Consider the following 11,619-nt stretch of genomic DNA (forward strand, 5'->3'; position numbering starts at 1 on the left):
CTTTGAATGGTCACTAAACGAACTGTTGTAAGTCGAGGTCTACCTGTAATTTGATCTAGACCAGAGGTCTTCAACCTTGGTAGCTTTAAGACTTGTGGACTTCAACTTCCAGAATTCTCCAGCCAGCTGTGCTGGCTGGAGAATTCTGGGAGTTGAAGTCCACAAGTCTTAAAGCTACCAAGGTTGAAGACCTCTGGTCTAGATTGTCCCATAAATGACAGCAAAAATTTCATTTAGGTAGCAATGTTACGGTTCATTCTCATAACTCCCAGCCACAAATACCAGGCCTGGTAATCATGTTTCTGTGATATGTTCTCGTAATGTCTTCCTCTGATATCCCAAAGGTGCTTTTTTCAAGAGACAGCTGGACTTTCTGGTTCTTTTTTTTTGAAGGCGTTTCGCTTCTTATCCAAGAAGCTTCTTCAGCTCTGACTGGATGGTGGGGAAAAACCTTCAGCAGAGCGGAAGAAGCTTCTTGGATGAGAAGCGAAACGTCTTCAAAGAAAAAACAGAAAGTCCAACTACCTCTTGGAAAAAAAACAAAAAACACTCTTTGGGACAACCATGACCTGGATAACTGAGAATCTCCATTGATGTCTTGCTCTATTTCTCTATTCAACCCAAGCGCTAAGGTAGCTTAATGATGTCTTTACCTATTCAAGTCTTTTTAAAAAACCTTTTTCTCTTTTCTCCTTCCTTTGTGCTGTCGTCATAATCTAACATGCTTCATTGCCAGTGTGGAAATAGGATCGAATTCATCTTATTAGCACTTAAAAGATCCTGAGGTAAATCTTTGTCTTTTTAGTTGCTGGACATTTTGGCTTGGCTATAGAAAAATAGGGATTTCTAGCTCTCTCAATGCCTTCCAATCAGCCTCTTTAGTGGTCCACGGCTCTCAAATTAGCTGCTTCTTAAACACGGATTATGCTTCTTAAACACGGATTATGGATGCGGTGGCTCAGGGGCTAGGACGTTGAGCTTGTCGATCGAAAGGTCGGCAGCTCAGCAGTTCGAATCCCTAGTGCTGCCATGTAATGGGGTGAGCTCCCATTACTTGTCCCAGCTTCTGCCACCTAGCAGTTCGAAAGCACGTAAAAAATGCAAGTAGAAAAATAGGGACCACCTTTGGTTGAAAGGTAACAGCGTTCCCTGTGCTTTTGGCGTTGAGTCATGCCGGCCACATGACCACAGAGACATCTTCGGACAGCGCTGGCTCTTCGGCTTTGAAACGGAGATGAGCACCGCCCCCTAGAGTCGGCAACGCCTAGCACGTATGTGCGAGGGGAACCTTTACCTTTACCTTTAAACACGGATTTAGCACTCTTGTGGAAAAGTTCTCTTGCAATGCAAAAACAAACCGACAAATCATAAACCGAGAAAAAAAAAAAGTTGGATTTATTAACTCTGCTGCAGATTTGGTTTCCAAAAACCACGGTACTGTTTTTCCAGTACTAAAGAGGGTTGATGGGGGGCTGTAATTTTTACCCGTTATTGGAGAAGGCAGGCACCGTTTCGTTTGTTTGCTTTCCATTTTTTTATTTTAATTACCAGATTTAGATATTTGGCAGAGTCTGGTACCTTCAACATGGAAAATATAGGACAAGTTAAAAAGAGAGAGAGAGAGAGAGATAATATCCCCAGGTCTAATTCTAAATTAAACCAATGGTTACTCACAGTCGTGTTATTGACCAGAGGTTAATTGAATTGAAAATTGGTTTCTTGGCCTGCTGAAATACAGAAAAGCTATACCTCTGAGGAACAGAACATCCAAAGTGTGGGATCTGTTCAGGGGTGGGATTGAAAATTTTTAGCAACCAGTTCTCTGCCTGGTTGCTGGGTGGGTGTGGCCATGGGGGCGTGGCCTAGTCAGCTTCCTGCACCACGGGCCCGTTTCTGGACTTCTGAAACTTCCGGTAAGCCCATTTTTTGCCATCCCCAGGCTCTGGAGGCTTTCCTTGAGCCTCCAGGAGGCCGAAATAGGCCCATTTCTGGACTTACGGTACTTTAACATCCGGTTCACCCAAACCGGTCCGAATCAGCTGAATCCCACCCCTGGATCTGTTTCCCAGAAAGGGTGACCCTCAGCTCCTGTACCCTGCACCTCAAATGGGTGGGTGGGGGGCAGGATTCTTCAGCAAGCCTTCCGTAGTTGATTAGACCAGATGGCCAGAATCACATCTTGGCCTGCAAATTGGTCTCATCTCTTGGTTAGTTCTATCCCATTTTGGCTTCTTCACAAGCTACTTACCCTCACTTTCCCCTTGGAGCGTTAACCGAGGTTGGAACTCACTAGTTATCAATCAGTTTCTTCCTCCCACTTTACTCAGTTGAAGGGGCATCATGGCTTAGTGGTTAAGGCGCTGAGCTTGTCAGCTGGAAAGCTGACAGCTCGGGTTTAAGACCCAAGCGCCGTGCGATGGAGTGAGTTCCCATCACTTGCCTCAGCTCCTGCCCACCTAGCAGTTTGAGAGCGTGCAAATGCGAGTAGATAAATAGGTACCACTTCAGTGGGAAAGTAACGGCACTCTGTGCTTTGCCAAACACTCTGTACTTCAGCATGATGTCCTGCTGGCCACATGACTGTGGTAATGTCTTTGGACAGCATTGGCTTAATGGCTTATAGAAATGGAGATGAGCCATGCCCCCAAAAGTCAGCTACAACTATTTATTTATTTTGACGAATACATATTAAATAATATATATGTATAAACATGAATTGAATACATAAAATGAATACAACTAAAGGGAACATTAGGACAAGTATGGTAGGCACACTGGTGCTTTTATGCACACCCCTTACAGACCTCTTAGGAATGGGGTGAGGTCAACAGTAGACAGTCTTAGGTTAAAGTTTTTGGGGATCTTGGGATGAGACCACAGAGTCTGGTAGTGCATTCCAGGCATTAACAACTCTGTTGCTGAAGTCATATTTTCTGCAATTGAGATTTGAGCGGTTCACTTTAAGTTTGTATCTATTGTGTGCTCGTGTATTGTTGTGGTTAAAGCTGAAGTAGTCATTGACAGGAAGGACATTGTAGCAGATGATTTTATGAGTTATGCTCAGGTCATACCAAAGGCGGTAGTTCTAAATTTTCTAAACCCAGAATTTCGAGTCTGGTGGCATCAGGTATTTTGTTGCGAGTGGAGGACTCTTCTTGTGAAATATTTCTGGATGGTCTCAATTGTATTAATGTCCGATATGCAGTGCGGGTTCCAGACAGATGAGCTGTATTTGAGAATTGGTCTAGCAAATGTTTTGTATGCTCCGGTTAGAGCATACAACTAGAGGAGTAAAACCCGCAGGGACTACTTTACATTTGATTTAATTCTGTGACCTACCAGACAGGCTATTTTTGGATATGGCTTGTAAAAGAACCATCTTGAGAAAGAGTTTGAAGAGATGGATCTCTGCTCCTTTTCCCAAGAATCTTAACAGGTAGATGAAGTTGTTCCAATCCTATTCTAATCCCACCTTATTGGAAAGCCCAAAATAACAGAATGACATAATTGGAAGGGACCTTGGAGATCTTCTAGTCCAACCCTCTTCTCAAGTAGGAGACCCTATACCTGTGATGGTGAACCTATGATATGCGTGCCAGAGGTGCAGGCAGTGCCCTCTCTGTGGGCACACAAGCCATTACCCCAGTTCAGCTCTGTTGCGCATGCGTGCTACCTCCCGCCAGAGAGCTTGTCTTTGGATCTCTGCCACACATGCGCAGGGGTGAGGCACGTGTGAGGGCACGCAGACATGTGTGTGTGTGTGTACAGGGGGCACGCACACATGCATGGGAGGCAGGGCATGTCCAGGGGGCACACACATGCATGGTTGGGGCACATGCGCGGGGGGTGAGATGCATGCACAGGGGCTGTGCACGCATTGCAATTCGGGGGTTCGGGCACACACGCTTTGGGCACTTAGTCCGGAAAAGATTAGCCATCGCTGGTATAGGGACTCCTGCTTGATCGGGGGTTGGACTAGAAGACCTCCAAGGTCTTTTCCAACCTGTTATTGTAAATTTGGCTATTTCCCCCATTTTTCTCCAGTTTCTGGACCTCTTGTTAGTTCTAAGCTTGCATGTTTCTATGATTAGGAATAAAACAAAAAAATGAAATTAGTCTAAATTATTTCCACATAATCTCATCAAAGAGGCTTATCCGCCAGCTGTCAAGAACAAAAGTTTCCAGTCTCACTAAGGATGAATATTGTAGATTAGGCTATCAGATTTCTCCGCAATGCTTTGTCTACATTATCCTTAAGAAAATGCATTTTGGAGGGGAATGGCACAAAGTAATCTGGACAATGTCCTCTGTTTATAGAGCATTATATCCTGCAGAGAATAAACGGGGCTGGAAGGATACACATATTCCTTCTCGTTTGTCAGATTTCCTTTATATTTAGACAGTCTTTATGATTTATATTTGAAAATCACATTTAAAAAAAAAAAAAGTGATGCACACATTGCTCATGTGTTGCTCCGCCACATTGCTCCTCAGAGTTAGGAATCAAGGAGCTATTTCACATTTTCTCCCCAGGAGATCCTTTACAAAATGGTCTTATAATAAGCACTTAGACTTATATACCGCTTCACAGCCCTCTCTAAGCGGTTTACAGAGTCAGCCTATTGCCCCCAACAATCTGGCTCCTCATTTTACCCACCTCGGAAGGATGGAAGGCTGAGTCAATCTTGAGCCTGGTGAGGATTGAACTCCTGGCAGTGGGCAGAGTCAGCCTGCAATACAGCATTGTAACCCCTGCGACACCATGGCTCCTATTAGATGCAAAGATTTTGTTCTTCACCTGTTCCTCTCAGATGTTTATGCTTTAGAGAATCCGGATAAAATCCTAATAGAGAGTTCAATAATACTACCAAAATACAGTAGAGAGCCTACTGCAAGATTAAAAAGTCAAGCAAAAAGTCAAATAACAATGAAGGGTAGCAATAGAGTCCTAGGTTGTATTAACAAAGGTAGGCCCTTTTTTCTCCTCCCCAAGCTCCAGAGGATTTCCTGGAGCCTGGGGAGGGTGAAAACAGTCTCCCCCAGCCCCCAAGGGCCCTCCAGAGGCCAGAAATGGCCCATCTCCCGACTTCTGGTGGACCCCACAGGCCCATTTTTTGCCCTCCCCAGGCTCCAGAGGCTTTCTTGGAGCCTCGGGAGAGCAAAAATGGCCTCCCCCACCACCCTGGAGGCCCTCTGGAGGCCAAAAACGCCCTCCCAGAGCCTCCACAGGAGCCCTGTAATTACCCGGCATCCAAAATGGGCCGTATGGAGACTCTTGGGAGGGGATGGGTGGCATGGGAAGGGCCAACAAAAAATCAGTTGGAGCTGAGCTAGGGCAACAGCTCGCATGCCAGCAAATATGGCTCTATGTGGTTCACCATCATGGTTATAGATCTGATCAGTCTTCCTGAATCCATCACTGCATTTCCTTCCCTCCCTCCCTCCCTCCCTCCCTTCCCTTCCCTTCCCTCCTTCCCTCCTTCTCTTCCTCTCCCACTACAGTCTGTAAGTCTTCCTTGACCTGAGGGAAAAGCAGAAATCCAAATTAGAAAGTTTCTCAGAAGCCTTTCGATCAGTCTGACTGGCTTCTATTTTGTGCCACATTCAATTCTTCCCATATTTTCAGACGGTAAACCACCTTGGCGGGGGGAGGGGGGCGGGCTTGGCGGAACGCGGATCTTAAAATAAATTGTTAAATAAACAAAACAGAGATGACTGAACAAATGGACCCAGAATCATTTCCAAGGTATGCATTCAGTGCAGGGAAATGTCACCAGGCTAAATGCTTATTAGAAGATACAGCTTGAACGGGCAGTAAAACAAGAAGTAGGATTCCAATTTGGGAAGGAAACTTTTGAGTTGTTGTTTTTTTTTGGAGCAGCAAAGCTTTTCATTTGTTTTCTGACTAATTATAGCTTAGCCATGAAGAGGATAGAATGCAAAAAGTTTATCCCGTACAGCCTAAAAAGAATAGAATACAGAATAACAGAGTTGGAAAGGATTTTAGAGGTCTTCTAATCCAATCCCCTGCTTGAGCAGGAGAGACTCTGTACTAGGGGTCAACAACAACAAAACAACAACAAAATCTAAATAATAAAAAATCTAAATAATAAATAAACCTGTGGCTCTGGAGCCACATGTGGCTCTTTCATCCTTCTGCTGTGGCTTCTTTTTGCCAGTCGGTTCCACAATTGATAGGGATTTTGGTTACGACAGGTAGAGGAAAAAAGACAACATGCTAGGAGGAGATTCTACGGTGGGGGAAGCAGACTTCTGGTCGGCAGAGGAAAAAGGAGGCTGCACTAGGAGGAAATTCTATGCGGGGAACCGGACTTCCGGTCGGCTCCAGAATTGAACGGGGAGCTTCAGTTTAGGACTTTTGTGGCTCTTTGAGCGTTTAATGTCCTTGCATCCTGGACATAAACTGTTTCAACTCCTACCCTCAAAACGACGCTATAGAGCACTGCACACCAGAACAACTAGACACAAGAACAGTTTTTTCCCGAAGGCCATCACTCTGCTAAACAAATAATTCCATCAACACTGTCAAACTATTTACTGAATCTGCACTACTATTAATCTTCTCATAGTTCCCATCACCCAATTCTTTCCACTTATGACTGTATGACTGTGACTTTGTTGCTGGCAATCCTTATGATTTATATTGATATATTGACCATCAATTGTGTTGTAAATGTTGTACCTTGATGAACGTATCTTTTCTTTTATGTACACTGAGAGCATATGCACCAAGACAAATTCCTTGTGTGTCCAATCACACTTGGCCAATAAAAATTCTATTCTATTCTATTCTATTCTATTCTATTCTATTCTATTCTATTCTATTCTATTTTATTCTATTCTATTCTATTCTATTTAAGGTTGCTGACCCCTGCCCTACACCTTTCCAGGCAAACGGTCGTTCGATCTCTTCTTGAAAACCTTCAGGGATGGAGCACCCACAACTTCTAGAGGCAAGCTGTTCCACTGATTAATTCTCACTGACAGGAAATTCCTCCTTAGTTCTAGGCTGGATCTCTCCTTGATTAAGTTCCATCCGTTACTTCTTGTTCTGCCCTCAGGTGCTTTGGAGAATAGGTTGACCTCCTCTTCTTTGGGGCAGCCCCTCAAACATTGGAAGATTGCTACCATGTCATCCCGAGTCCTTCTCTTTGTTAGACTAGACCAGGGGTGTCAAACTCAAGGCCCGCGGGCTGTTTAGATCTGGCAGAAAAGGACCAGCCTGTGGTGCATTTGCCATAAAAAAATGAAGCTCAGGAGGGCCGTACGCAGCCCTACCGAGCTCCATTTTTGCTGGCAGAGGGTTGCAAGAGACCATTGCAGCCGAAAAGCTCAGGAGCTTTTTCTCAGGCCGCCACAGGTGCCCCTGACACAAGTGACATCGAGCTGGCCATACTCACCCTGGCCACGCCCATCCCAGCCCCCTGAGCAGTGGTGAAATTGAGCCGGTTCTAGCCGGCTCGGGTGAACCGGTAGAGCCAGCGGAGGGAGGCTCCGCCCACCTGCCCAGACGTCATCACATCCCGTTTTTTACCCTCAGCGCATGCACAGGAGGTCCTGCGCACACACTCACATTTGCGAACCGGTAGTGAAGGTAAGTAAATTTCACCCCTGCCCCTGAGGTCAAAAACAAATCTGATGCGGCCGTCAATGAAATCGAGTTTGAAACCCCTGGACTAGACATACCCAGTAGCCCAAAACTCAACAGAACAGGTTGGTTAGTTTCTTAGCTCATTTTGGGCCCCAGCCATTAAGAGTTTTAAAGCAAAAGTGTGCAAGGACCAAATTTGCACATCGATAGTCAAACAAAGCCTCTCAGACATTTGTGGAAGCCCAATCAGTGGTGGGTTTCAAAATTTTTTACTACCGGCTCTGTGGGTGTGGCTTGCTGGGTGTGGCATGGCTTGCTGGGCGTGGCATGGGAAAGTTACTGTATAATCTCCATTTCCTCCCAATCAGCTGGGACTCGGGAGGCAGAGAATAGATGGGGCCGGGGCCAGTCAGAATTTTTACTACCGGTTCTCTGAACTACTCAAAATTTCCACTACCGGTTCTCCAGAACTGGTCAGAACCTGCTGAAACCCACCTCTGAGCCCAACCATAGTTCCACGGCTACACTGCGGAATTTGAAAAAGCTAATCATGACATTATGATGCCACAATGCTCTGAATAGCAATCTTCCCAAGAAGGTAACTTCTTCAGCTCTGTTTAGTTCAATCTTGTGCTTCAAGTGTTTCTATTTCTGAATTTACCTTTCAGCTGCTGCTTATTCCCCCTGAAATGTCAGCTTGAGTGTTAGATTTAGGACAAAGGGGGTGTCTGGTAAATCTTGGTTACAGGACTAAATATTTGTCTTGATTATGGTGTTTGACTTCTCCGACACTTGTGGAAGCTCAATTGTTCTTCTGTAGCTACACTGGAAATCGAAAAAAACCCAAAACCAGATTATGATGTCACAGTGCCATAAAACAAATGGTAGCATACGCATTCTATAGGCAGAATGACAGTTTATTTGTCTGTAAGAAAGAAACACAAGAAAAATTTGAGTAATGAAAGGTCCTGCAGCTGTAAACGGCCATTAAGGGCACTTAGAATTCTGAAATCGTGACTTGTCTACTCATAAACTTGACATCTTGCTCTTGAAAAGGGCTGAGGATTTTTAAACAAAATTCTTCACCGTTGTCTAGCATTTAATAAACCATGGAATTATGTATTGGTCATAGCGTTTTAGAAGGAAGGGAGGTTCTCACACTGGTTTCACAGTGAAAATTTTGTGGTGGACATCACCCCCTAGTCATGAAGACTCTTTAGTTCAGGGGTCTCCAATCTTGGCAACTTTTAAGACTTGTGGACTTCAACTCTCAGAATTCCTCAGTCAGCGAATCTGGCTGAGGAATTCTGGGAGTTGAAGTCCACAAATCTTAAAGTTGCCAGGGTTGGAGACCCCTGATTTAGTTAATCTTGAAGAGCTTTCAATGAGCCACACCACTCTGTAAAAAGTGAACATAGAGAATAGAATATAGAATAGTAGGCTTTCAAGGTCCTGGGAAGTCTTCTAATCCAACCTCCCACTCAAGCAGGAGATCCTATACCATTCTGGACAAATAGCTGTCCAGTCTCTTCTTGAAAACTTCCAGTGATGGACCATCACTGAAGGCAAGTTGGGCCACTGATTAGTCTCACTGTCAGAAAATTTCTCCTTAAATCTATGTTGGAAGTCACTTTAATGATGTTCTGGCCATTACTATAATATCCTACCTTCAGGTCCTTTGGAACATAAGTCAACCTCTTCTCTGTGGCAACCCCTGAAGTACTAGAACAGGGGTCTCCAACCCTGGCAACTAAGACTTGTGGACTTCAACTCCCAGAATTCCTTAGCTAGCTTTGCTGAGCAGGAATTCTGGGAGTTGAAGTCCAAAAGTCTTAAAGTTGCCAAAGTTGGAGACCCCTGTACTAGAAGATTGCTATCATATCACCCCCTAGTCCTTCTCTTTATTAAACATACTTAGTTCCCTCAATCATTTGTCATGCATGCAAGGTTTAGCCTGCAGACCCCTGAATTTTAAGAAATTTTAAATTTTAAATTAATTTAAAGAACTTTAATATTCTTTCTTCTCTCCCCTTTTCAACATGGTCTATCTTGTCACTGATCTTGTAAATTCCTTCTCTGGCGTTGGCTCGGCCGGCGGTACAGTGGCGGGCATGGTGGAGGTTTTTAAATAATGCTATGAAATTTTTTTTAAAAAGTCAATTAAATTTAAAAAAAGGGAAAGTGCTTCAGTATCGGACAAAACCCCTACCGCCCACCATGAAAGCTGGAACGCCCACTAGTGGGCGGTAGGGACCAGGTTGACTACCACTGGTTTAGAACTATGACTTTACAGAATGGGTTTTTCCCTTCTAGTTTCTGCTTCTGCTTGAGGCTGTTGCATTTGTATTAATGCTTAGAGACAGATGGGAGTGAAGTGGTTTATAATGGTCATAAACAAAACATTAAGTAAAAAAGATAAATGCTCAAAACATAAATACTGGCTTCAAGTCAACGGAGCCGTAAAATTACGGGACACTTTATTTGTGTAACATTGTTTAATGTCTAAACTGGAGAAATTAATAGACGATTTAAAGCCATCCATGTACAGAATATTAATAAATGGGCCTTACTTAGCAAAAACTCATCTTAGCCACACTGACAAAATGCAAAGATTTAATGTCAATTTGGCAAAGTATTTTTTTTTTTAAAAAAAGTCATATGTTTTCATATATTCATTTCAAAATGAATTTTGCTGTGTAATATTTGGGCTATCTCAGCTAGCGTCAGATAATTTACGTTCCTATGGTTTCCTCTGAAAACTGTTGTTGGTCATCTGTAATTTGGGTTTCTTTTTATTAGTTTCAGAGTTGTTATTAAGTGGTTGGATATGTTTATTTTGTGGATAAAACCAATGAAAATAACAATAGCCCTGTCTTTGATCCTGTTAAATTACTGAAGTTCGCAGATGACATAACAGTGGTCGGTCTCATTCAAGATGGTGAATCTGCATACAGATAGGAAGTTGAATAACTAGCCTCATGGTGTGACTGGAACAACCTGGAACTGAACACACTCAAAACAGTAGAAATGGTGGTAGACTTTAGGAGAAACCCTCCCATACTTCCACCTCTTATAATACTAGACAACAAAGTATCAACAGTAGAGACCTTCAAATTTCTAGGTTCTACCATATCACAAGATCTAAAATGGACAGCTAACATCAAAAACATCATCAAAAAAGCACAACAAAGAATGTTCTTTCTGCGCCAAGTCAGGAAGCTCAAACTGCCCAAGGAGCTGCTGATCCAGTTCTACAGAGAAATTATTGAGTCTGTCATCTGCACCTCTATAACTATCTGGTTTGGTTCTGCAACCCAACAAGACAGACACAGACTTCAGAGGATAATTAGAACTGCAGAAAAAACAATGGCTACCAACCTGCCTTCCATTGAGGACCTGTATACTGCACGAATCAAAAAGAAGGCTGTGAAAATATTTACAGACCCCCTCACATCCTGGACATAAACTGTTTCAACTCCTACCCTCAAAGCGAGGCTATAGAGCACTGCACACCAGAACAACTAGACACAAGGACAGTTTTTTCCCCGAATGCCATCACTCTGCTAAGCAAATAATTCCCTCAACACTGTCAAACTATTGACTAAATCTGCACTACTATTAATCTTCTCATCGCTCCCATCACCCATCTCCTTCCACTTATGACTGTAGGACTGTAACTTCGTTGTTTGTATCCTTACGATTTATATTGATTGTTTCCAGACTGCTTATTTGTAGCCTATGACTATCATTAAGTGTTGCACCTTATGATTCTTGATGAACGTATCTTTTCTATTATGTACACTGAGAGCGCATGCACCAAGACAAATTCCTTGTGTGTCCAATCACACTTGGCCAATAAAAAAAAAATCTTTTCTAACCAGTTGTGTAACCAGACATATTTGACTGTGAGAAAAGTTAAGGAGCTGTTTCCCAAGACTTTAATTCCTGCTACTCTAAACAGATGCCTTCAGTAATCTTCCTTTTGTGACATTGTGTGTGGTCTTATA

Source organism: Ahaetulla prasina, chromosome 8 (assembly GCF_028640845.1).
Source record: "Ahaetulla prasina isolate Xishuangbanna chromosome 8, ASM2864084v1, whole genome shotgun sequence".
In the NCBI taxonomy this organism is placed as follows: Eukaryota; Metazoa; Chordata; class Lepidosauria; order Squamata; family Colubridae; genus Ahaetulla; species Ahaetulla prasina.